This window comes from Cynocephalus volans, chromosome 11 (genome assembly GCF_027409185.1).
Source record: "Cynocephalus volans isolate mCynVol1 chromosome 11, mCynVol1.pri, whole genome shotgun sequence".
Taxonomy (NCBI): domain Eukaryota; kingdom Metazoa; phylum Chordata; class Mammalia; order Dermoptera; family Cynocephalidae; genus Cynocephalus; species Cynocephalus volans.
Window position 1 is genome coordinate 51,137,371 of NC_084470.1, and position 23,082 is coordinate 51,160,452.

The 23,082-nt window shown below is 39.2% G+C and overlaps 1 protein-coding gene across 1 annotated transcript in view; it reads left to right on the forward strand.

Annotated features, from left to right (window-relative positions):
- The first annotated feature begins 3,088 nt into the window (after positions 1–3,088).
- The window catches only part of MYRIP (myosin VIIA and Rab interacting protein), a 353,617-nt gene continuing 333,623 nt past the window's right edge, over positions 3,089–23,082 (forward strand). Inside the window, exon 1 of the mRNA XM_063114747.1 lies at positions 3,089–3,124. The gene's annotated coding sequence lies outside the window, so the exon portion shown is untranslated. The remainder of the gene's footprint in view (positions 3,125–23,082) is intronic.

A 23,082-nucleotide genomic window follows, 5' to 3' on the forward strand; every position in this document is an offset into this window, starting at 1 on the left:
TTTCTCTCCTCCATAGAAATCAATAGGCTCTCAGTACAGGTTTTTGACGGGACACTGCTCCCTGAGGTAAAATCTTGTTGAAAACCAGTTTCAAACAAATGTTATCATGAAATGTTTCACTGGCAGAACTTGGTTTTTTCATTAATCATCTAATGGTCTGACGAAAATAAACAAACAACAAATGGGCAAAGGGTATGAATACAGAGTTAAAATTAAAAAGGAAATACGAATGGCTCTCGAACATGTGTAAAAATGTTCTGCCTGATTTTTAATAAGATAAATGCAAGTCAGGCTACTGAGACCATTTTTCACTTATTGGAATGGAAAAGATCAGAAAGTTTGATAACATACCCTGTGGAGGAGTGCATCCATGTAGCAGGAGCTGCCAGTCAGAGTACAACTAGAGAAACGGAAATCACTTGGAGTATTTAAATCAAAGAAATTTAAAACATGGAGTTGGTGACTCAGATGATGTTGAGAGGCTGAGAGGCTCCCAGGAAACAGTGAGGCCACCGGAGATTAGCGACTGTGGAGAGACAAAAGGATGAGGTGTTGCCAGAGTCCAGGAAGCTGGGTCCACAGTGAGCCTGTCCTAAAGGACTTGGAGTCACTCAGGAGGAGCAGCTGCTGCCCTTGACAACCCTTCTATGACCACCACCCAGGCTGATGAAGAAGAGTGAGAAATAGCCTGGCTTCCCCTTTCTCCCTTTTCCCATTCTCCTACTCCTGTATCCCATTGGCCAGAGCAACAAGAAGCCAGCTGATAGGGGAGTCTGGGAAATGCAGCTTGTCAGAGTCAGTTCGCACAAAGTAGAGCAGGAAGGGCTAGGAATGGATCTGAGGGCAAAGAGGCTCAGAAAAACAAGAGGGATGTGTGCATATGTGCGTGTATGTGTGTGTAAATAGGCAACCTCATACCTATGTGAGGGCATGAGTTAACATCTCTATGAGGCGCACTGGAGATTATCCAAATCGTAAATGCACATAGCCTTTGACCCCATGACTCTAATTCTAGGGATTTATTCTTCATATGCAATCCCAAATATACATAGTTATGTAAGAACAGAGTTATTCATTGCAGCATTGTTCTTAATAATTACAGATTGGAGACAATCTAAATGATCATAATTGGGGCGTCTTAAGTAAATTATGACATCCTATTCAATGGAACATTATACAGCTGCAAAAGGACAAGAAAAAAATTTTTGGTAATGATATGGAATTATTTTATGATAAGATCTTGTTAAGGGAAAAGCTCAAGGTGTAGAGCATCATGCGTAGTTTGTATAACAAATGCTACCATTTTGTATAAGAAAAGGTAAAAAAATACGAACGTTAGGCAAATATGTTTGATTGTGTATATGCAGATTTTCTCTAAGAGGGTACATACTGGTTGCCTCCAGGGAGAATAATTCAGAGGCTGAGAGACAAGGGTGGGAGGGAGTCTTGTTAACTGTATACCCAAACGCACTTTTTGAATTTTGTACTAAGTGAATGCTAATCAATCATAGATAAATAAAATTAAAATTGAATGTAAATAAAATAGAAACAAAACAAACTTTCTTCTGCTTAACCAGTTTGTGGACATTAAAATCTCTTTAAGGGAGGAAACTAGATCTTTAGAGAAATTAACACCTTTCCCTTCCAAATTCCCTTCTTAAAGGTTTTTTGTTGTTTGTTTTTGCTGCTGCGGACTGATCAGCAAATAAGCCATTCGTTTTATTACGCAAACTTTCAAGGAGAGAACAGCCTCAACCCACTGGCCTGAAAGAATTCCCGGGGATTTAGAAATCGCCAATGTAGCTCCACCAACGCTTTATTCTCACGGAGTGACTTCCACCCCGCAGCTAAAATTGACAATGTGTTTTCACAGCCTAGTTGTGGGGGCCAAAGCAGTCGATCTCAGGACGATTCCTGGCCCTGTGCCTGATGCACTCAAAGGCGCAATGAAGATGCCCTGGCCTGGAGTGAAACCTTTCAATTCTCAGTCATCTGTCTTCCAGGACCGGAAGCTCCTGGCATGAGCCCGAATGCGTGCCCTCACTTCAGCAGTCTTTGGACGTCCTTCTAACAGAGCGGGCTCACTAACCCGTCGGTGCGGCAGCTGTGGGGGCTTTGGGAGACTTGGGTGCACATTATCCTGGACAGCTCCCCGCGCCAAGCGCGTACCCAGTCAGCAGCGCGTTTTGAATGAATGAGCATCGCTAGAACAGTAAATTCATGGGAGAATTATAGGTATCCAGATTAGGATCCCCACGGTGACTTTAAATACCCAGGGACTGTGAAGTAAGGAAGACCTGTCGGTGGAGGAGCGCAACGCCAGCTTTGGCGAGGCTCTGGCTGGCGGACCGCGGTGTCCTAGAACCAGACAGGCCTCGGATTCCGGTGCCCCATCCCTCTGCGGTCAGTCAGGGTCCGGGCCCTTAGGGATCAGAGGAAGGGGACAGGAAATGCCTTACGTCAAATCTGGGAACCACCTGAAGTTGCGCCTGGGGGGTCCCGGGCCACTGCCCCAACACCGCACTGCGCCGCGGGGGAGAGCCGGGAGAGGGGCGCGGGTCCCCGCCCCGGGCGCGCGCAGCCCCAGCCCCGCCTCCTCCGATGCGTCCCTCCCCTCCCGGCGCGTGCCTCCCGCGCGCCTGGGTAGCTCCGGAGGAACCCGCCGGGCAGGCACCCTCGCCCCGGCGCAGGCGCGATCGCGCAGCACGCCTTCTGCTAGGCACCCGGCACGCGCCCCCGCCCCGCCTCCGCACGCGCCCCCGCCCCGGGCGCCTCTGATTGGCGGCCGGCCGGGCCAGCAAGTGGCGGCGGCGGCTGCGGCCAGGCTGGCCCTGCTGCCTGCGGCGCGGGCGCCTCCCTCGCAGCCGCTGCCGCCGCCGCGCTCCCGCCTCCTGCCCGCTCCCCAGCTACAGCTGAGGCTGCGGTTCTGGCGGCCGAGCCACCGCAGCGCTGCAGCCCAGCTCCGGCGCGCCGACCGACTCGCGCCCCTGCCTCGCTGCCGGCAGCCTTCTAATCCACGCGTCGCGCCGCGGCAGGAGCCCTGGGCATCCCGAGGCGCGGTGGTCTGAGCCCGGCCGCCATCGATGACCCTGACCGAGGACCTGCTCCAGGCCAGCCACTCCGTGTGAGTACCGTCCCCTTCCCTCTGCTCCCGCAGCTTTGCGCCACTCTCCCCCTGACATTGCCGCAACTTCGGGGGTGGGTGTGTGGAGGTGTCTTTCAGGTTCGCCAGCTCCCTGTGTGCGTCCTGAGCCAGGGCCCGGGGGCACGGCCAGTCCGCCTCTGCGGAGGGGCTTGGAGATGGGGGGACTTGAACTTGCTGGAGGATCGTCGCAGAGTCGGAACCACCCCTTTCTTTCGCTGCCGGGGCGGGAGCTCGCCTGTGCGTTTCCTTCGCGTTTCCCGATCCCCGCTGGGCTGGCCACGTAGCCCCTGGGCTGCGGCTCAGAGCGCACCTACTACGCGACCGACGCACCGGCGGGGCTCCTTAAACCATCTGGTAAGCGCCCAGCTGCAGCCCGGCGCAGCGGACTTGACTCTTTCGGACTTTTGAATTCTGTAAAATGGGGCTAATAAGGGATTCGCCCAAGGTCACGGCCGGTGCGCAGAGTTCGAACGCGCCCGGATCGCGTCTGGCCCCGCCCCCGTTTGTCTAGGGAGGGGCGCGTTTTGGCGGGGGACGGTCACTTCAGCTTCATCTCGGTCTTCTCCTCACACTCCTTTTCTCCAAAACCGCAGGACTTGGAGAGGTAGGGAGCCGATCCCAAGGGACTCCACACAGGTTTGATGGTAACGCGGTTTCCGGGTGAGCGTGGAGAGGTACGATTTAGTGGTGGGAACCCCGGGACCTGCGGCATTTGGAGCACTCTCTCTCTACCCGGTCACTTAATTTACTAACGTCTCGCATCTCGGCAGGGTAATGGAATTTGCTAGATCCGTCCTTCTCCGCTTCCTTCCCCCGAGCGAGCCCTGTTCTTCAGGATAAGTATCCCAGAGACCCTTAAGTGAACACACCAGTTTGGGCCTAGGGACTTCCTAAGAGAAGCAGGTACGCTATGGGGTTGATTTCGTTAACGTTGGCTCCCACCTGCTCCTAGAAAATGCAGTGTCTGGCTTCATTTCTCTCTTGCCCTTATCACCCTGTCCCTCTAACCCAGCCCACTCATCCCCCAACTCTGAAACTCAGTGATCAGATGACTACTTACATAGCTTTGTGATAACTGACGAGCGTCTTTAAACTTCAACTTTTTCATTTATTAAATGGAATAATACCTGCCTTTCAATCTTCCCAAGGCAATTGGGGTTCAAAGGATATGACAGATGTCAAAATGCACTGGGGTTATATTAAAAAGTAGAAGGGAAGTGGTCCGAGGGATCAGGGGCTGTGGGTGGAAATGGAGGTGATTTAAAGAATTGTACAGCAACATCTAGGACCCTGTTGGCAAATCTAAAAATCCACTTTCTAGAGAAATTTAATTTGCTAAGACTTTGAAAATACTGCTTTCTATCTTCCTGCTTATATTCCTTGCCTGGCCATGGGCAGCTGCATGTCTCCTAATTACCCGCCACCCCTGCTTCTCCCCATTTCTGGGGTGTTTCTGTGGGCCAGAAGCAGTATCGATGGGGCTGGGGACTCTGTGTTTTGTTGTGGGGAGGAGGCTGTGTGTGTGTGTGTGTGTGTGTGTGTTGTCTCTGAGGAGTCGCCGTGTGTCTCTGCAAATTATATGTATCTCTTTGTGGTCTGGGTTTCATTTGTGTGGGGGGCGGGAGGGAGAGGGAAGGAGGAGTTTTCTGGCTCCAGGACATGTTTACTTTTGAGACAGTGAAGTGTTTGCTGTGCTCAGTTATGTAAACTAGCAGTAGTATAGATTGTGTCCTGTCTCCTTCCTCTCTGCCTAGAGGGACAGAGGAAGAGCACATCTGAGGCCTTGGCTTTTAGAGCAATTGATTTCTTGCTGGCTGATTCTTTTCCCATAGAAAACTGGACATTCCCCTGTTTTAGCCTTCCCTATTATGATTGTGTTTGCCCAGCTGCTTGTCTCAAAGGCAAATTAAAGAAGGATGACTCTTGGTGAAATTGTTTTAGCATTATATTGAAGTATAATATAATTACAAAAAAATTGCACAGTTCTGAAGTATACACTCAATGGATTTTCACCAGCTGAACACATCTGTGTACCCAGTGCCCAGATGAAGACCTAGAATATTCTTAATCTTCCCATTACCCTTACAAGCACTGTCTCCTAAAGGTAGCCATCACCCTGCTTAGTTTTGTCAGGCATGTTTTATTTTTATTACTATTATTATTTATTTTATTATTTTACTTCTCAAGCTAAAATGAGACTTCTTGATGATTTTCTACCTTTTTAAAAAATGAATGCAAACCTAAACCAGTACAAGAAACTAGAAGGAAGAATTTGGTCTTAAGGTCTGGGTGGAGAAGGAGTTTGTTGTCCCACCACAACCTGATCATCAATTCTTCGGTAGTGTAACGAGCCACACCCCAAATAGAACGGTGTTGACAGTGGTAAATGGAGACTGTTTTTTTCCCCAAAAGAGCTTTTTCATAAGTAAATTTGAATAATACAAATATGAAATAGTGTGACATTAAAATATGAATAAAAAAATATGAACGAATTCTCATTTGAAACATAAGAAAGGAAATAAGTTGAATTTCAAAGCTAAAAATTGGTGGGGAACCAGAATTTCAAAACCGAGTGATTTATGAACTGTTTGTGCTGTTGCCACATGGTGGCGCCACATTGGCTGGAGAACTGAAATACCATCCTTTCCCAAGCCCTCAGAAAGGAATCCCAGGAATAAAATCCAACAGCTCAGTACAGTCAGTCCTCCTCTCCTGGGGTCCACATTGTGGCTTCAACCAATCGCAGAACGAAAATATTCGGGGAAAAAAATGGCGTCTGTACTGAACATGTACAGACTTTTTTCTTGTTATTCCCTAAACAATACAGTATAACAACTATTTACAGAGTATATAACATCGTACTAGGTATTATAAGTAATCTAGAGATTATTTAAAATATAGGGAGGATGTAGGTAGATTATATGTAAATACAATGCCATTTTATATCAGGGACTTGAGCAACTGTAGATTTTGGTATCCAAGGGAAGTCCTGGAACCAATCCACCACAGATACCTAGGGATGACTGTATCTCCAAAAATGATTTCAAAATACTGTTTTCCAGTGTCTGGCAGGTAGGCCCCTTCCCTGGACCCTACTACTAAATCCATGGACAGAACTCTATTCCAGCTCTTTAGGAAGATGGCTTGTGGGTTGGTGGTAGCTGTGTGTTAGGGGGGTGGAGGTGAGACACCATTGCCTGCCTCTCAGCGATGTGGAGCTAAGATGATGTGTCATTGAGATTTTTAAAGAGAATCAACTGAGAAACAAGCTTACGTGTGTTATGATCCTTTTAGCCTCATCTCACCCCAGAATCCACCCAAAGGTTTGAGAGGAATTCTCTTTCCAGAGGCAGGTAGTTCTTTTCACAGAGCACTGTCCATGTGAAGAATAAATAGCTTGGAAGAATAAATAGGCCTGGCTGCAGCCACATTGTTTCTGGAAGAAATGCACCAACGTCCCACAGGTTGGGGCCAAGTCATGAGGGGGAGGGGTGGGATAGTGTGTATAGGTGTGGAGAGGGCTGTATTAGTCCGTTTTTGTTGCTTATAACAAAATACCTGAAACTGGGTAATTTATAAAGAAAAACGAAATTTATTGCTTACAGTTTCGGAGGCCGGGAAGTCCAAAGTCCATCTGGTGGTAGTGACAGTGACCCAGGGGTCTCACATTGCGAGATACTGGAAGCAGAGAAAGAGAGAGAGCGAAAGACAGACTATCCTCTTCCTTTAAAGCCCTCAGAACCACGCCCCTGATCACCAATTTTAATCCATTCACTACTGCATGTTCCTACAATCCAATCACCTCTTCAAAGTTCCACCTTTCAATTACCATAATAGGATTTCCCACCCCGTTAACAGTCACAATGGGGGCTAAGTTTCTAAGACATAAAATGTGGGGGACACAATTCAAGCATCAATGAGTTTGGGGGGGACATAATTCAATCCACTACACGGACTAAGTGGACCCGTTCAGTGCCCTCTTCCCATTTGTCACCTTTTGCTTTCACTGTCAGCGTAACTGAGGTGCTGTTTAGAAGACTGGATTCATTTGGTGGCTGCTGTGCCTATAATCACTAAGAGTATTGAGTGTATGCCATGTGCTGGCACTATATATATTCATTTACTCTTCATTATAGAAGAAGGGTGGCTTCTCCATTTTATAGATGAAGGAACTGAGCCTTGGCAATTAAGCACTAGCATGAAAATCCACACACTGTGGGAGCCAGAACAAGGACTAAGAGCCAAGTTACTGAGTCAACTTTCCTAGCTGAGTTATGGGAAGAGCCTTGCATAATTCTTTTGTCCTTCCTTTCACCTGGTATAGCACTTTACATGTAGTAGCCAATGAAGTCTAAGTATTGGGTTGCTGGAAATAGAAAATCCTCTTGTAAGCAAGAGGGAAATCCAGACAGTGAATGGTGAGAACTTAGGGTTTACTCCATGCAGCCTGCGGCGTTGGGACCGAGTGTGTACCTGTCAGATTATGGACTCTTATTTCGTGCTTAAAATTTTACTGTATTGGAGGCCTGTATTATCTATTTTTGTGAATTTTTTGACTCAGCTCTTTTTTTTTACATGTGTTGATAACATGTTTTGATCATTGTAGATCTAGTTTATGTATTTTTATGTAGTATTTCTTTGTTTGACATACCAGAGTTTAAACATTCCCCATTGATGGACAGTAAAATGTTTCTACCTTTTGATAATATAAAGAATATTGCAGGGAATTTCCTTGACAAGATCTTGTAGAAATGTACAAGACTGTGTCTAGGACATATATCCCCAGAAGTTGAATGGCTGGTAGAATATGCTTACATTGACATCAGTCTGTTACCTCAACTCTACCAGATTTTGCAGATTGTTCTGAGGAGCAATTGTGCCACTTCATACTCCCACTGCACCGGGTTGGAGTTCCTTGTTATCCTCATATCGTCAACTGTGACTGTTGTTAACCAGATGTTGTAATTTTGGTTTAATCTGATAATCTGATGGAATATATTTCACTGCTCTTTTACTTTGCATTTTCCTTAGAGATTATCTATTTAATATACTTTGGTTTTCAAGTTTTCTTTTCTATGCATTACCATTTTTTACTGGAGAAGCTTTTATTTGATTTGATGTGATTTATCATTATACAATGTAATCAATTTTCAAGGCCCCTTACCAGTTCCTCCCTTCCCCCCTCCATCTTCCTTTTTCCCACCCCTAGCAACCTCAGTTCTGTTCTATTCTCTTAAAAAGTTCAACGAATTATTGTGATTGTTGTATCTTTTTTTGGTTGTTTATTTATTTATTTATTTTTATTAGCTCCCACATATAAGTGAGAACATGCAGTATTTCCATTCTATGCTTGGCTTATTTCACTTAACATAATCTTCTCTAAGTTCATCCATGTTTCTGCAAATGTCAGTATTTCATTCTTTTTTTTACAGCAGATTAATATTCCACTGTGTAAATATACCGCATTTTCCTTATCCACTCAGTGATGGGCATTTCAGCTGGTTCCTACTCTTGGCTATTGTAAACAGAGCTGCAATAAACATGGGAGTAGAGGTGTCTTTTGAACATGATGATTTCCATTCCTTTGAGTATATACCCAGCAGTGGGATAGCTGGGTCATATGGTAGTTCTATCTGTAGTTGTTTGAGAAACCTCCATACTGTTTTCCATAATGGCTGTACCAATTTATAGTCCCACCAACAGTGTAGGACTGTTCCCCTTTCTCCACATCCTTGCCAGCGTTTGTTACTTTCTGTCTTTTTGGTAATGGCCAGTCTAACTGGAGTGAGATGATATCGTAATGTGATTTTGATTTGCATTTCCCAGATGCTGAATGACATTGAGCATTTTTTCCTGTGTCGGTTGCCCATTCATATATCTTCCTTTGAGAAATGCCTATTCAGCTCCTTTGCCCATTTTTTAATCAGGTTTTAAAAATTTTTTTTATTGTCGAGTTCCTTGTATATTCTGGATATTAATCCTTTGTCAGATGCATAGTTTGCAGTTATTTTCTCCCACGCTGTAGGTTGTCTTTTCACTCTGTTAATTGTTTATTTTGCTCTGCAGAAGCTTTTTAATTTGACATAATCCCATTTGTTTATTTTTCCTTTTGTTGCCTGTGCCTTTGGGGTATTCTTCATAAAATCTTTTCCCGGTCCTACTTCCTGAAGTGTTTTCCCTATGTTTTCTTTTAGGAGTTCTATGGTTTCAAGATGTATATTTAATTCTTTAATTTGTTTTGAGTTGATTTGGGTATATGGTGAGAGGTACTGGTCTACTTTCATTCTTCTGTATATGGATGTCCAGTTTTCTCAGCACCATTTATTGAAGAGGCAGTCTTTTCCCCAGTGTATGTTCTTGGTGCCTTTGTGGAAGATCAGATGGCTGCAGGTATATGATCTGATTTCTGGGTTCTCTATTCTGTTCAATTGGTCTGTGTGTCTGTTTTCATGCTAGTACCATGCTGGTTTGGTTACTATAGCTTTCTAGTATAATTTGAAATCAGGTCATGTTATGCCCGCAGCTTTATTTATTTATTTATTTTTTATCAGGATTGCTTTGACTATTTGGGGTCTTTTGTTGTTCCTTATGGATGGTATAATTTTTTTTTTCTATTTCTTTGAAGAATGTCATTGGTATTTTGATGGGGATTGCATTGAATCTATAGATCACTTTGGGTAGTATGTACATTTTCACAATGTTAATTCTACCAATCCAAGAGCATGGAATATATTTCCATTTTCTTTTATCCACTTTAATTTCTTTCAACAGTGATTTGTAGTTCTCATCATAGAGATCTTTCACAGTCTTGGTTAACTTTATTCCCGGGTATTTTATTTTTTTTGATGACTATTGTAAATGGGCTAGCTTTCTTGATTTCTTTTTCTGGTAGTTCACTGTTGGAGTAAAGAATGCTACTGATTTTTGTGCACTGATTTTATATCTGCAACATTACTGACATTTTTTTTTTTATCAACTTTAAGAGTTTTTTTGTAGAGACTTTAGGTTTCTCCATATAAATGATCATGTCATCTGTGAACAGGGATAGTTTGACTTCATCTTTTCCAATCTGGATGCCGTTTGTTTCTTTTTCTTCCCTGATTGCTCTGGCTGGTACTACCAATACTGTGTTGAATAGAAGTGGTGAGAATGGGCATCTTTGTCTTCTTCTCGTTCTTAAGGGAAAAGCTATCAACTTTTCCCCATTCACAATGATGTTGGTGGTGTATTTGTCATATATGGCTTTAATTGTGTTAATACTTTCCTTCTATACCTAATTTGTGAGTCTTTATCATGAAAGGATGGTGAATTTTGTCAAATGCTTTTTCAGCATCTATTGAGATAATCATATGGTTTTTGTCCTCGATTATGTTGATGTGGTGTATCACGTTCATTGATTTGTGCATTTTTTTTTTTTTTTCGTTTTTTCGTGACCGGCACTCAGCCAGTGAGTGCACCGGCCATTCCTATATAGGATCCGAACCCGCGGCGGGAGCGTTGCCACGCTCCTAGCGCCACACTCTCCTGAGTGTGCCACGGGCTTGGCCCAGATTTGTGCATGTTGAGCCATCCTTGCATCCCTGGGACAAATCTCACTTGATCATGGTGTATAATTATTTAGATGTGTCACTGTATTCTATTTGTTAATATTTTATTGAGGATTTTTGCATCTGTATTCATCAAATATATTTGCCTGTAGTTTTCTTGTTTTTTTCTTTTTTTGTTGTTGTATCTTTGTCTGGTTTTGGTATCAGGGTGATGTTTGCCTCATAAAAATGAGTTTGGGAGAATGGACTCTGTTTCAATTTTTTGGAATAGTTTGAAAAGGATTGGTGTTAGTTCCTCTTTAAATGTCTGGTAGAATTCAGCAGTAAAGCCATCCAGTCCTGGGCTTTTCTTTGTTGGGAGACTGCTGATTACAGTTCAGTCTGTTTGAATGTTATTGGTCTGTTTAGATTTTCTATGATGTCTTGATTCAGTCTTGGTAGTTTGTATGTGTCCAGATATTTGTCCGTTTCCTCCAGGTTTTCAAATTTGTGGGCATATAGTTGTTTTAATAGACTCTAATGATTCTTTGTATTTCTGTGATAGTGGTTGTAATGTCTCCTTTTTCATTTCTAATTTTTGTTATTTGTGTCTCTGTCTTCTTTTTTTTAGTTAGCCTAGCTTAATGGCTTGTCTATTTTGTTTATCTTCTCAAAAAACCAATTTTTTGTTTCATTAACCTTTTGTATTGTTTTTTGGGTCTCTATTTCATTTAGTTCTGCTCTTATCTTAATTATTACTTTTCATCTACCAACTTGGGGTTGGATTATTCTTGTGTTTCTAATTCTTTGAAGTGAAGCATTAGGTTATTTATTTGCAATCTTTCTGTTCTTCTGATGTGAGCATTTACTGTGATAAATTTCCTTCTTAGTACTGCTTTTGCAGTATCCCACAGGTTTTGGTATGATGTGTCATTATTTTCATTAATTTCAATAAATTTTTTGATTTCCTATTTAATTTCTTCTTGGACCCATATGTCATTCAGTAGAACGTTGTTTAATTTCCATGTACTTGTATAGTTTTCAGAGTTTTGTTTGTTATTGATTTCCAGTTTTAATCCATTGTGGTCTGAAAAAATACATGAATTAATTTTAATTTTTTAAAGTTTGTTGAGACTCGATTGTGACATGTGGTCTATTCTGGAGAATGTTCCACGTAGTGATAAGAAGAATGTATATTCTGCTGTTGTTGGATGCAATGTTCTGTAAATGTCTGCCACGTTCAATTAGTCTAAAGTATTGTTTACATCTTATGTTTCTCTGTTGATTTTTTGTGTAGATGATCTGTCTAATGTTAAGAGAGAGATGTTCAGATCCCGTACTATTATGGTGTTTGGGTCAATCTCTTTCTTTAGGTCTAATAGTGTTTGCTTTTTATATCTGGCTGCTTCAATGTTGGGTGCCTATGTATTTATGATTATTATGTCTACTTGCTGGATAGATTTCTTTATCATTATATAGTGACCTTCTTTGTCTCTTTTTATGGTTTTGGTTTAAAGTCTGTTTTAGCAGTTATAAGAATAGCTACTCCTGCTTGTTTTTGGTTTCTATTTGCAAGGTATATCTTTTTCATCCTTTCAGTCTTAGTCTGTGTGTATCTTTATAGGTTAGGTTAGTCTCTTGAAGACAGCATATCATTGGGTCCATCTTTTTGGTCCAGTCATTTTGTGTTTTTTGAGTGGGGAATTTAATCCTTTTAGATGAAGAGTTATTATTGAAAGGTGTTGATTTACTCCTGGCATTTTACTGATTTTGTTTGGATGTTTTAAACATCTTTTGTTCTTTTCTTTTCATTTTACATTTTTCTTCTGTGTTTGTTGGTTTCTTGAGTTGGTTAGATAAAGTTCTTTTCTCTTTATTGTTTTCATTTTTATTTTACTTTTGGGTTTTGTTCTTTTTTGTATGTTCATGGTCATGGTGGTTGTTTTTCAGGTAACAGGTGCAGTATTCCCTTGAGTATTTCTTGCAGGGCTGGTCATGTGGTGATGAACTCCAGCAATTTTTGTTTGTCTGGGAAATATACTATTTGTCCTTCATTTCTGAAGGATAACCTTGCTGGGTGTAATGTTCTTGGCTGGTAATTTTTGTCTTTTAGTATTTTGAATATATCTTCCCATACTCTTCTGGCCTTTAGGGTTTCTGATGAAAGTCTGCTGTTAGTCTGATAGGGGCTCCCTTATAGGTGACTTGATGCTTTTCTCTTGCTGCTTTTAGGATTCTCTCTTTGTCTTTGAGCTTTGGCAATTTGACTATAATGTGTCTTGGAGATGATCTTTCTGGGTTGAATCTGTTTGGGGACCTTTGAGCCTCCTGGATCTGAAGGTCTGTATCTCTCCCTATACCTTGGAAGTTTTCCACTATTATTTTGTTGAATGTATTTTCAATGCATTTTCCTTTTTCCTCCCCTTTTGGAACACCCATGATTCAGATATTTGTGCACTCAAGGTTGTCCACTGTCTCTCTTAGATTTTCTTAATTTTTTAAAACTCTTTTCTCTTTTTTTTTTTTTGTCTGCCGGGGTTATTTCAAAAAGCCATTTTTCAAGATCAAAAATTCTCTCTTCTGCCTATTCTAGCCTGCTGTTTAAGCTCTCTGTTGTGTGTTTTTATTTTGTTGAATGAATCCCTCAGCTCCACTAGCTCTGCTACATTCTTTTTTAGGGCATTAATTTCTTTGTTCTTCAGGTCCTGGATACTTTTTCTCATTTTGTTGTGTTTTCTGAGTGTTCTTATATCTCATTGAGTTTCCTTAAGATTGTTACTCGAAATTCCTTTTCAATCATTTCAAGGACTTCCTGTTCTATAGGATCTGATATTTGAGAATTATTATATTCCTTTGGTGGTGTCATATTTTCTTGTTTTTTTAACGTTCCTAGTATCTCTACATTGGTGTTTAGTCATCTGGTAGAGCAGGTGCTTTTTCTAGTACTCTGGAGTGGGGTTGGCATAGAGGGATTTTCTCTTGTAGATGTGCTTTATGATGATGTTTGAATGGGCTGTTTTAGTATTGGTTCCTGGCAGACACAGTAGTGTAGTCTCTGTGTAGGTACTTTGGTCAAATTCAGTACTGGAGTTGCATGAGAGTGCCTCCATGACCTAGTCCTTAGTATTTCCTTGATGAATTTGATGACATTATGTTGGTTCATCAGGATGTGGGCAAACTCTTGAATTTGGGGGGGTAGCACTTTGGAGTCTTGTCACTCTTAGGTTATGGTGGGTGTTTTTGGGTGAGACTGTTGGTACTCTGGTTAGCTCCCCCTGACCCTGATAGGTGCACTGGGGTGTACTATTTGAATGGGTGACTATGGGTGGGTCTCTCTTCTTTCCTCTTTCCCTGGGCTCCACTGGTGATGCTCCTTCTATCTATGCCAGTGAGTGGTCATAGGTCACATATGAGGTAGCAGTGCCTGCTGGTGAGGCAGCAAGCCATCCTTGTGGCATCAGTTGCTGTGGTGGTGGATGTCTTGGCCCACTCATTCTGCACTGGTGTTTTGCAGCAATGGCAGGGAGTGTTGTTGATGTCATGGCTGCCTGTTGCTCCAGCAGGGCTGTGGCATCCTACTGGAAAAGTTTTGTTTTTCACATTTAGGTCTCAGTTGAAATTTATATTTCTGTACTGTATGAGTCAGGGGTCTAGTTGTTTTCCGTACTGAAAACCATTTATTTTGTTATCATTTAATGAATAGTATACTATTTTCTTATTTATTTTGTTGTCATCTCTGTAATATACCAATTTCTGTTATATTTTTGGATCTATTTCTTGATTCTCTGTTCTGTTCTAATCATCTTTTTGTGATTTCTGAGCTAATACTATTTCATTTAATTATTAAAGCTTTATAATAAATCTTCCCTTCTTATCCTTTTTCTTTAAAATTGTCCTCGCTATTCTTGACCCTTTAGATTTCAACATGAATTTTAGAATCTATCCCTTTCCATGAAAACTCATGTTATAATTTATTTTGAATCTATAGATTAATTAGGGAAGAGTTTAATCTTTTTATTATTGATACATCTCATTCATGGACATGGTCAATCTCTATAAATTTTTTTTAGATCATTCTATAAAACTTTATAATATTTTCTATAAAGGTCTGGAACTTGTATTAGGCACCATACAGGTTTTTTGTCTTTACTGTTATTTTATTAATAGCTCTATTGAGGTATATAATTCGCATACCATGCAATTCCCCGTTTAAAGTTTCCAATTCAGCTTTTTTTAGTAAATCCACAGGGTATACAGCTATCAACATAATCTGATTTTAGAACATTTTTGTCCTCTGCAAAAGAAACCCTGTACTTATCTGTCACTCCCTAGTCTGCCCTTCTATCCTGCCCCCCAACACACCCAGCACTAGGCAACCACCAATCTACTTTCTGTTTCTATCAGTTTGTCCACTGTGGACATTTTATATAAATGAAATCATACAGTAATTCAATATGTGGCATTTTGTGTCTGGCTTCTTTCACTTAGCAAAATGTTTTCAAGGTTTATCTTCATTGTAATATGTCTCATTGCTTCATTCCTTTTTATTGGTATATTCCATCCTATGTATATACCACATTTTACTTATTCATTCATTAGGTGTTGACAGGTTTTATTGCTCCTGTGAATGGGATCTTTTTCCATCCAATTACATTTTTTAAATTGGTTATTGCCAGTGTATAGTAATGGGATTGGTTTTCATATGTTAATTTTCTATCTAGTGTCTTTGTTGGTTTGTGGATTCTCTGGATATTCTGTAGAAAGCTGTATGCATCAGAAATAATGGTGATTTTGTTTCTTCTGTTTTATTTTATTTATTTATTTATTTATTTATTTATTTATTTATTTATTTTTGTCTTTTTCGTGACCGGTACACAGCCAGTGAGTGCATGGCCATTCCTATATAGGATCCGAACCCGCGGCGGGAGCGTCGCTGCACTCCCAGCGCTGCACTCTCCCGAGTGCGCCACGGGCTCGGCCCTGTTTCTTCTGTTTTAAAATTGTATCTTTTTCTTGGTGTGTTGCGCTGCCTAGGCCCTCCAACATAATGCTAGTATTAGTGGTGATAGTTGACCTCCTAATCTGGTGTTTGACTTTGATAATAGTTACAAATATTCACCAAGAGTATGATGGTTGTTTTAGGTTTGGGTATATGTCTTTTAACATGTTAAGACATTTGATACTTCTGCTATTCTAATAGTGTTTGTCTTTGTTTTAAAATTTTTCTGTGTTTAATTTTATCGACATCCTTTTCTATATCACCATTAATCCATTAAAGTTATCATTAAATATGATATCAATCCCTTTTGAGTTTTCCTTTCAAAATTTGTATTATGGGATGATTATATGTATTTTCACGTTTAAAATTATATTTTAATATTGAATTTGCTTTTTCAAATTATACTGACACCCCACCCTAAGAGTGAACTCTCCTTTCAGAAAGGCATTTTTTCTTCTTCTCCTACTTGAGGATCAATGGCTTGAAGAAAGATCAGAGTGGTTGGAGAGATTACAAGGATTGATAAATATAAAGCTCTCTGAACAGTGTCTGGCATATAAATGTTAGTTATTGACATAATTACACAATGCAGTTAGTAATAAATTATCAAACAGCATTGACTTGGAGTCATGAAGAGGGGCTTCACTAGGGGCAGAACTGTCCAAATGGCGTAGTTCATGGAGGATATGGGATTTGACCTGGTGTTTGAAATTAAATTTAATCTAATTTAACATGTTAATATTAGACATATTAAATATAGAAATACAGGCAGACAGAAAGAAGAAAATAGAAATCACCTGTATTTCTACCACCCAGTCACTTTTGAAATTTTTATATATTTTTTCACAGAGGTCATTTAGTCATTTGATATAGTGAGTTTATATGTGTATGTGTGTGTATATATATATGTGGTACATACACACATATATACCTTTTAAAATATTTATTTTCTGAATCCCATTAATTATGAACCTTCGTAGGAGTAAGAGTTATCATCACATGAAAACATTCACTAATGAAGTGTCCATTTCTATATAGTCTCCATTCTGATGTCTTACCATAACACTAAAGGGTGTCTGCCTACCTAAGCATCATTTTCTTTATGGGTCAGTTGCTTTCCAATTATAGAGGATTTTATTGGACATCACAGTGCAAATCCATTCCAGAGTAGAACAGCAAATCTTGCAAAAGATGGAGGACTTTGTGAAGTTGATGAAACTAGGTTGTCAATCTACAGGAAATACTTGCTCACTGTTAAAAAACTGTGTTGCTGGCAGCCTTAAACCTGCTAAGGATTGAAAAAAAAAAGAGAAATGTACCTGAGAGAAGACACCATGCCTGCTCCAGAAGAGAATGAGCTGAATGACAAAGTAGAGAGGTTCTTCTGATGCCCATCCTTAAATAATTTTGCACAATGATGATGCTCTTCCTGAGTTTGTCAAAAATGACAAATGCTCATTGAAGGATGTTTTGTGCTCTTCTTTAAGTCTTCTAGGAAAATTATGCCCCGAATCTGAAAACTTGATTTGTTCTAAGATAGCACTTTCCAATAGAAGTAGAATGCTAGGAATACAGGTAGTTTCAAAGCTTCCAGTAGGCATGTTAAAGTGGAAATAATTTTAATAATATATTTAATCTGATGTGTCAAATATAATTTTGTTAATTCAGTTGGTTAGAGCATGGTGCTATAACACCAAGATCAAGGGTTCAGATTCCTGTACGAGCCAGCTGACAAAAACAAACAAACAAAAAATATAATTTTGGATACATTTCAAGATATAATCAATGTAAAAATTATTAAGGAGATATTTGACATTCTTTTTTCCATACTAAGTCTTTGGAATCTGATATGTATTTTCATACCCACAATACATTTCAATTGGACTAGCGAAATTTCAAGTGTTTGGTAGCCACATGTGGCTATGGTTATTGAACTGGGCAGTGCAGTGCTAAGCAATACTGTGAAGTCGTAATTACATCACAATAAAATGTATTTTCTTGTTTCTTGCCCTTAAAATATAGTGCTAATCAAATCTTTTTATTTTCCATTACTTACTGTGTAATTTTAAGTGAATTCACTTTAAGTGAATTTTCTCTGTTTAAGAGAGGTCCTTGAATAATAAGGACCATATAAATATACTTTTAAAACACAAATAAGATGATAATTTTTTTTAAACAGCATATGAGCAAATTTAATGTTGATTATTCTAATTATGTTAATCTTTATAATAATCTGTTTAACCTATGTACCATAATTTGTTTGAAGTCATTCTTTTAAGACATTAGGCACTTCAGACTTTTTATTGTAACTTCATCTTTGTATACATCCTTTATTTTCTTGCAATGAATTACACTGTAAAAATTTGTTTACTTTTCTTTAGGCTTTGGATATATACTTCCAAATGACCCTCCAGGAATATTTATAAATTTATTTTGCAATCAGTAGCATATGAGTATGTCAGATCCTCATGCCTCGCCCTCATTGAGGATGATTATTCATCAACATTGCCAATTTCTTAGGCAAAGGAAAAGATCCCAGAATCTTGCTTTTTAGTTCACTTTTCTTTACTGGTGAGGCAGAATATACCAGTAGGTTTATTGGCTCTCCATATCTGACTTCACTGTAGAGTTGTCCACAGGAGTTCTCTCTTTTACTCTGTGCATTCTGCAATTTGCATTTATCACTCAGTGTTTTTGAGGGAACTGTCAGGTTGTTTTACACAGATTATGTTCATATTTTTAGCCGCTAAGTACAATTTCATCATATGAAAATTCCACATTTTTAAACTCTGTTCCTCTATGATAAACTTTATTTTATTTTTGGTGGCTGGGCAGTATGGGGATCTGAAACCTTGACCTTGGTGTTATAACACCACACTCTAACCAACTGAGCTAACCAACCAGCTCTATGATGAACTTTAGATTTTTTTGGCTACTGTGTGGCTGCATTTAATAAACATCTTTGAAACCTATTTATGCATATGCACAAGAAATTCTTGAGAATATATTCCTAGAAGTGGAATTACAGGGGCTTATTTTGTGCAAACTTCACTTTGACCACCTAGTGCCAAATTGCTCCCCAAAATGGCTATACTCATCTCAACTCCTATTGCAATGTAGACAGTATAGATAATACTAGAGCAGGAAGAGCAAAAATGTTAAAGGAAGTATATACGTATGTATGCTTGTGTATATATAAATATTCTAAAGTTTATTTTGAAAGCTCAGTGTTTTTGACATTTTCATTTTGAATCTTGCATCATATACATGTATATGGATATAAATCATAAACATCATGTGAATATTTACCTAGCTTGGGAGAATTTAAGTGGCCAGTGCCTTTAATCATGGCAGACTGCAAGAGGAGGTAAGCACCTCTTAAGGAGAGCCAGGAAAGCACTTCTGTCCAGCTTTGCCCCCACCTCACCCACCTTAGGAGCCTTTGTGGTGGCTCAACACAAGGTGGGTTAAACAATTGGATAGTTATTCCTTTCCATCATCTCTTCTTTAAAAATTTAGAAAACCTTGGGTAGGGTAACTCCAAAGTAACACTGTGTCATTAGCATCCTAATGCAAATTAGTTTATGTGATCAATTGCTAGTGACAGGAAAACCAGAACAACATGACACCACCAGAGAGTTAGTGAGAAAAAGGCTGAGAGATGGAATTGGTTGGGGGATGGGCTAAGTGCTTTACTAAGAGAAACCTCATCCATTTCAAACTTACCCTGAAAATGAATTCTGTGTTTCTGTCAGGACAGTAAAAAGAGCTTTCTGAAACTGTACCTAAAAGCTTTTAGAAAATTGTTTTTATTTTTTTTATTCAACCATTACCTTAGGTTATTATGAGTTAAATTTTCTGTATATATTTATATATTATTAGCTGAGGCAAGAAAAATGCTCTGTGGAAAGTCATTCTGTAGCTGTGATTTACAGTGTAAGGCCACTGATAAGACGTGTGATTTGCAGCAAGGATGCACAAATCCATGTCATGAGTTGACTATTTAATCTCACTGAGTAGGCATTTGAGAAGAGTATGCAAGATATGCGTTCTTGGGGACGGGCGGGTTTCCAATAGACAGAGGTGCCTGTGGTGTCAGGATCTAATGTGGCTGCTTGCCAAAGTCCTCAAATAATCTTCTGACACTGAATCCTAGTGGCTCAGATTACTATGTCCTACTATAAAGTTCCCTCATTTTGGTGTGAAATGTAAATACCTGAAAATGTGCAGGGTCATTTTCTAGATAGGGTCATTTCTTATGCTTGGAAGCCTAGATGACAGGGTTTTGTTGGGATCACTGGGGAAAAGAAAATAGCCCAAGCCTTTTTACATCACGGTTTTTTTTCTGAAGACAGCCCAATGTGTGTAAGCAGTTCAGCCCCAAACCTCTTCCTGACTTCCTCTTGAAAGCCATTGTCTCCAGCATCCTTTCACTTTATCTGTATAGCACCAGCCTCAGAAAATATGGCAAGTGCTGCTTTTACATTTGTGTTATATTAATGTGGTTTTGTTGTTTTGCTTCTTTTGAAAAACAATTTATTAATCATTAGGGATTTTGATTTACTAGAATGATGTGTAACTAGAGTTTTTGAGATTAATCTCTTTCTTTTACAGCTAACTAGAAGAAAAATCAGAAATGTTGTTTTAACTGAATCCTCATCCAAAGTTTTTTAGAAACCCGCCGGTTGATTTTTCATTTCTATGGTCCAGTGGCTGTCAGGTGCCTCTCCCATGACTGCAGATCTTGCAGTCTGGTGCCTGAGTGCTGCTGAGATCCCCTAAAGATTCCTTTGTGCTCCCAGGTCTGAATCCTTCCTCCTGCCGGTTCCGGGTACCTCGTGCTTGCTCTTGACCACTACCCATTTTGTGCTTGGGTTCCTCTCCCCTTAGGCTGCTGTGGGTGATGGGTGGCCATGCAATGCGGACATTTCTCCTTTCTCTTCTATAAATAGCCCTAAAGCGACAAGGAGAATTAGAAACAAAAGACCAAATACCATTTTGGTAAATCTGGGAGATGGTGAAAATTGCTTCCCAAAAGGTGGAAAGGTTGCCAGAAGAGAGATCAAGTGGGGGCACGTGGGAGGAGCACAGAGATGTGCTCTGCATGTTCAGTTAAGTCATTTTTTGCAACCCCCAAGTCCCTTCTAGATGGCAGTGGGATTAAGAAGCCTGTAGAGGCAGTGAACTCTTCCTAACCCCAATCTAGTGCCTTCCCTCTTTACCTCTTGATCAGTTTCACCAGAGTTGTCACAGATTTTTTTTCAGACTTTCCAAAGAACCAACTTTTGGCTTTCTGTTCTCCATTGTATCATTCTTTTCTGTTTATTAATCTCTGTTTTCATCTTTATTTACTTCTTTCTACTTCTTTGGTTTTATTTATTTATTCATTTTTCTGATCTCTTAAATGGACATGATTAATTCATTAACTTACAGCCTCTCTTTTTCCTTATACATATGATGCATTTAGGTCTATAAATTTCTGTCTAAATATTGCTTTAGCAATATTTGCATTCCACAAGCTTTGATATGTAGTGTTTTTATTATTGTTCACATGCAAGTTTTAAAAATTTTTATTATGATGTCTTCTTTGACTTATGACTTATATGTTTATTTCTAAAACTTTTAAACATTTTTTTTTGTATTTTAATACACAGGGATGAGAGAATGCAGTCTACATAATTTCCATTCTTTGAAATTTGTTGACACATTTTATGGCGTGGAACATGGTGATTTTTCATAAGTGTTCCATATTTTCTTGAAAGGAAAGTTATTGGTTACAGTGATTCACATCTGTCCATCAGCTTAAGCTAGTTAATTGTGTTATTCAAATATTTCATTTTCCTTACTGATTTTTTGCAGTTTGATTCATCATTAATTGAGGGAGAAATATATAGACATGAATTTATCAATTTCATCTTGTTCTTCTTTCAATTTTGCTTTGTATATTTTGAAGCAATATGTTATTAGGTGCATTTTAGTTTAATTTGAGCATATATTGTTGTGAGACAACCCTCTTAATCTCTTGTGATGCCTTCTTGTTTTTAAGTTTGTGCTAAATAGAGCTATACTCGTTTTCTTTTGCTTAGTATTTGCCTGCCTTATCTTTTCCTTGTCCTTTTACTCTTAGCAGTTCTGTGTATTTTTATTTTACGCGTCAAACTACTGGTAACATCATAAAGTTGCTCCATTTTTTCTAACTTATAAGTTTGAATGTGTAAGTGATAATTATCTACAGTGTTACCATTAATATATTTAGATTTATTTCCCATCTTATTTTGTTCTTTCTGCTTGTTCTACTTTTTATATACTTAGTTACCCTTTCTAGCTGCTTTTTGTATCAATTTAGGCCCCTCCTCCAACTCCATATTACATTTACCTCCTTCACTTATTCAAAAGCTTTATACTCCATTTCCATTTTCTAGTGTTTACTATATAGTAATTTTAGCAGACATATTTACCTTAACAAAATCTAAACTGAATCAGATTTATTTTTGAACTCCTGAGATTTCAAGGACTTCATATTAAACTCTGATCACCCCCCTAACCAATTTATGTGTTAATGTTGTCTGGTAATTTATGTCAAACTTTTTAAAACCCCAAGTATAAGACTTTTTTATTATTGTTTTTTTCACATGGTATATACTTTGTTGATAGTATTATTCCATTGTCTTTCAACTTTCATTGTATTTTGGGAATCAGCTAACAATCTGATTATTATTATTTTTTGTAGTAATCTATCTTTTCTTTCTAGTTAATTTTAGTACCTTCTCTGTGTCTTTGTTGTCCTGAATTTTGCTATAATGCATGTAGTAAAAGGTTTTTAAAATTTTTTCTCATTCAGGTTTTACTGGGTTTCTTAAGTGTGAGGATTGATGTCTAATCAATGATCTGGAAAATTCTCAGCCATTGTTTGAATATTGTTTCTGCCCCATTCTCTATATCTCCTTCTGAAACTCTGATAGGTGCATGCCAGATCATCTTCCTATATTGTCTGTGACCTTTAACCTCTCTATCATGTTTCACATCCTTTTTTTGTCAGTGCTGCATTATGGGTTATTTCAATTGTCTACTAATTCACTAATTCTCTTATATGCCATGTCTATTTTGTTTTTTACTCCTCGCAGAGATTCTATTAACTACTATTTTTTAAAAAATTATTTCTTGAAGTTTTAATGGCTCCTTTTCAAGTCCGTGTGGTAATTTATATAGTTTCTTGTTTATTAGTTATATTTTGATAAACTCTTTATGTCCTTAATCACGTTAAGCACACATCTCCCCTTGGATGTACAATAAATATCTCCAAGTCAATTTTCTGAAAGCTGAACCCCTGCTCTTCCCCCACCAAACCTGTTCCATGCACATTTTTCTCATCTTAGTTGCTTAGGTCCCAATCAATATAATTAATAAAAAAA